This window comes from Copadichromis virginalis, linkage group LG17, assembly GCF_057382275.1.
Source record: "Copadichromis virginalis isolate Kocher_CV1m ecotype Utaka linkage group LG17, C_Virginalis_male_GT1.1, whole genome shotgun sequence".
NCBI lineage: Eukaryota > Metazoa > Chordata > Actinopteri > Cichliformes > Cichlidae > Copadichromis > Copadichromis virginalis.
In genome coordinates this window covers 20,001-25,000 of record NC_140634.1, presented here as the reverse complement: position 1 = coordinate 25,000, position 5,000 = coordinate 20,001, and positions in this window count along the sequence as shown.

Sequence of the window (5,000 nt, the reverse complement as noted above, 5' to 3'; positions counted from 1 at the left end):
CTCCCCCACTAGCTTTCCTTTCTTGCAGTTACGCTCCAGCGCATATCCAGCATGGACCTTGACCTCCAGCAGGCCCCGTGAACCCACATTACCCCCCCCCCTCCTGCAGTTACCCTGTACCACGTATCTAGCATGGACCTGGACCTCCAGCAGGCCCCGGGGACCCACACTTAAGCCCCCTCCCACTAACAAAGCAGAACACCACTGGCAAAATCCTCGTGCCCCTGGTACTCCAGAAAGCACATTGAAATGTGCCCCTGGTACACTGCGCAGAAGAACTGCCACACACACACACACACACACACGCACGCACGCACGCACGCACGCACGCACGCACGCACGCACGCACGCACGCACGCACTGCTTGTACCTATGGTACGACAACTTTCCTCCGTGCCCCTGGTACGACAGCTTTTCTCGTGCCTATGGTACAACAACTTTTCTCGTGCCTATGGTACAACAACTTTTCGCCGTGCCCCTGGTACACCGCTCAGTAGCACTTTGCCACACAAACTCTCCTCGTGCCTATGGTACGACAACTTTTCTCGTGCCTATGGTACAACAACTTTCCTCCGTGCCCCTGGTACGACAGCTTTTCTCGTGCCTATGGTACAACAACTTTTCTCGTGCCTATGGTACAACAACTTTTCGCCGTGCCCCTGGTACACCGCTCAGTAGCACTTTGCCACACAAACTCTCCTCGTGCCTATGGTACGACAACTTTTCTCATGCCTATGGTACAACAACTTTCCTCCGTGCCCCTGGTACGACAGCTTTTCTCGTGCCTATGGTACAACAACTTTTCTCGTGCCTATGGTACAACAACTTTTCGCCGTGCCCCTGGTACACCGCTCAGTAGCACTTTGCCACACAAACTCTCCTCGTGCCTATGGTACGACAACTTTTCTCGTGCCTATGGTACAACAACTTTCCTCCGTGCCCCTGGTACGACAGCTTTTCTCGTGCCTATGGTACAACAACTTTTCTCGTGCCTATGGTACAACAACTTTTCGCCGTGCCCCTGGTACACCGCTCAGTAGCACTTTGCCACACACACACTCCTCGTACCTATGGTATGACAACTTTTCTCGTGCCTATGGTACGACAACTTTTCTCGTGCCTATGGTACAACAACTTTTCGCCGTGCCCCTGGTACACCGCTCAGTAGCACTTTGCCACACAAACTCTCCTCGTGCCTATGGTACGACAACTTTCCTCCGTGCCCCTGGTACGACAGCTTTTCTCGTGCCTATGGTACAACAACTTTTCTCGTGCCTATGGTACAACAACTTTTCGCCGTGCCCCTGGTACACCGCTCAGTAGCACTTTGCCACACACACACACAACACTCGTGCCTATGGTACGACAACTTTTCTCGTGCCTATGGTACGACAACTTTTCTCGTGCCTATGGTACAACAACCTTTCCCCGTGCCCCTGGTACACTGCGCAGAAACTCTTTGCCACACACACACACCACTCGTGCCTATGGTACGACAACAGGCCCCGGGGACCTACATCGCACCTTGCTCTTGCCTCCCTTACAGCTGAAAAAGGTCCATGCCTGTGCCCTGGCCCTGCTGAAATTCCCTCTCCATTTAGCCGAGGCAGTGAGTCGGCCTCCTGTCTCCCTTTACGGTCGAAAAAGATGTGCTCCTGGGCGCACTGGCCCTGCTGCTACTCACATCGGGCATGGACCTGGACCTCCAGCAGGCCCCGGGGACCTACATCACACCTTGCTCTTGCCTCCCTTACAGCTGAAAAGGTCCATGCTTTTGCCCTGGCCCTGCTGAAATTCCCTCTCCATTTAGCCGAGGCAGTGAGTCGGCCTCCTGTCTCCCTTTACGGTCGAAAAAGATGTGCTCCTGGGCGCACTGGCCCTGCTGCTACTCACATCGGGCATGGACCTGGACCTCCAGCAGGCCCCGGGGACCTACATCACACCTTGCTCTTGCCTCCCTTACAGCTGAAAAGGTCCATGCTTGTGCCCTGGCCCTTCTGAAATTCCCTCTCCATTTAGCCGAGGCAGTGAGTCGGCCTCCTGTCTCCCTTTACGGTCGAAAAAGATGTGCTCCTGGGCGCGCTGGCCCTGCTGCTACTCACATCGGGCATGGACCTGGACCTCCAGCAGGCCCCGGGGACCTACATCACACCTTGCTCTTGCCTCCCTTACAGCTGAAAAGGTCCATGCTTTTGCCCTGGCCCTGCTGAAATTCCCTCTCCATTTAGCCGAGGCAGTGAGTCGGCCTCCTGTCTCCCTTTACGGTCGAAAAAGATGTGCTCCTTGGCGCGCTGGCCCTGCTGCTACTCACATCGGGCATGGACCTGGACCTCCAGCAGGCCCCGGGGACCAACATACTCCTCTGCTCTACTCCCCCACTAGCTTTCCTTCTCCCGCAGTTACCCTCCACCACAAATCCAGCATGGCCCTTGCCCTCCAGCAGGCCCCGAGGACCCACATACTCCTCCGCTCTAATCCCCCATGAGCTTTCCTTCTCCTGCAGTTACCCTCCACCGCATATCCAGCATGGCCCTTGACCTCCAGCATGCCCCGGGGACGCACATCCTCCCCTGCTCTAGTCCCCCACTAGCTTACCTTTCTTGTAGTTACGCTCCAGCGCATATCCAGCATGGACCTTGACCTCCAGCAGGCCCCGGGGACGCACATCCTCCCCTGCTCTAATCCCCCACTAGCTTTCCTTCTCCTGCAGTTACCCTCCACCGCATATCCAGCATGGACCTTGACCTCCAGCATGCCCCGTGGACCCACATTACCCCCCCCCCCTCCTGCAGTTACCCTGTACCACGTATCTAGCATGGACCTGGACCTCCAGCAGGCCCCGGGGACCCACATTACCCCCCCCCCCCTTCCCCCTGCAGTTACCCTGTACCACATGTCTAGCATGGACCTTGACTTCCAGCAGGCCCCGTGGACCCACAATACCCCCCCCCCCCCCTGCAGTTACCCTGTGCCACATATCTAGCATGGACCTGGACCTCCAGCAGGCCCCGTGGACCCACATTACCCCCCCCTGCAGTTACCCTGTGCCACATATCTAGCATGGACCTGGACCTCCAGCAGGCCCTGGGGACCCACATACTCCCCTGCTCTACTCCCCCACTAGCTTTCCTTTCTTGCAGTTACGCTCCAACGCATATCCAGCATGGACCTTGACCTCCAGCAGGCCCCGTGAACCCACATTACCCCCCCCCCCCTCCTCCTGCAGTTACCCTGTACCACGTATCTAGCATGGACCTGGACCTCCAGCAGGCCCCGGGGACCCACATTACCCCCCCCCCCCTTCCCCCTGCAGTTACCCTGTACCACATGTCTAGCATGGACCTTGACTTCCAGCAGGCCCCGTGGACCCACAATACCCCCCCCCCCCCCCCCCCCGCAGTTACCCTGTGCCACATATCTAGCATGGACCTGGACCTCCAGCAGGCCCCGTGGACCCACATTACCCCCCCCCCTGCAGTTACCCTGTGCCACATATCTAGCATGGACCTGGACCTCCAGCAGGCCCTGGGGACCCACATACTCCCCTGCTCTACTCCCCCACTAGCTTTCCTTTCTTGCAGTTACGCTCCAACGCATATCCAGCATGGACCTTGACCTCCAGCAGGCCCCGTGAACCCACATTACCCCCCCCCTCCTCCTGCAGTTACCCTGTACCACGTATCTAGCATGGACCTGGACCTCCAGCAGGCCCCGGGGACCCACACTTAAGCCCCCTCCCACTAACAAAGCAGAACACCACTGGCAAAATCCTCGTGCCCCTGGTACTCCAGAAAGCACATTGAAATGTGCCCCTGGTACACTGCGCAGAAGAACTGCCACACACGCACGCACGCACGCACGCACGCACTGCTTGTGCCTATGGTACGACAACTTTTCCCGTGCCTATGGTACGACAACTTTTCTCGTGCCTATGGTACAACAACTTTCCTCCGTGCCCCTGGTACGACAACTTTTCTCGTGCCTATGGTACAACAACTTTTCTCGTGCCTATGGTACAACAACTTTTCGCCGTGCCCCTGGTACACCGCTCAGTAGCACTTTGCCACACAAACTCTCCTCGTGCCTATGGTACGACAACTTTTCTCGTGCCTATGGTACAACAACTTTCCTCCGTGCCCCTGGTACGACAGCTTTTCTCGTGCCTATGGTACAACAACTTTTCTCGTGCCTATGGTACAACAACTTTTCGCCGTGCCCCTGGTACACCGCTCAGTAGCACTTTGCCACACAAACTCTCCTCGTGCCTATGGTACGACAACTTTTCTCGTGCCTATGGTACAACAACTTTCCTCCGTGCCCCTGGTACGACAGCTTTTCTCGTGCCTATGGTACAACAACTTTTCTCGTGCCTATGGTACAACAACTTTTCGCCGTGCCCCTGGTACACCGCTCAGTAGCACTTTGCCACACAAACTCTCCTCGTGCCTATGGTACAACAACATTTCGCCGTGCCCCTGGTACACCGCTCAGTAGCACTTTGCCACACAAACTCTCCTCGTGCCTATGGTACAACAACTTTTCGCCGTGCCCCTGGTACACCGCTCAGTAGCACTTTGCCACACAAACTCTCCTCGTGCCTATGGTACGACAACTTTTCTCGTGCCTATGGTACGACAACTTTTCTCGTGCCTATGGTACAACAACCTTTCCCCGTGCCCCTGGTACACTGCGCAGAAACTCTTTGCCACACACACACACCACTCGTGCCTATGGTACGACAACAGGCCCCGGGGACCTACATCGCACCTTGCTCTTGCCTCCCTTACAGCTGAAAAAGGTCCATGCCTGTGCCCTGGCCCTGCTGAAATTCCCTCTCCATTTAGCCGAGGCAGTGAGTCGGCCTCCTGTCTCCCTTTACGGCCGAAAAAGATGTGCTCCTGGGCGCGCTGGCCCTGCTGCTACTCACATCGGGCATGGACCTGGACCTCCAGCAGGCCCCGGGGACCTACATCACACCTTGCTCTTGCCTCCCTTACAGC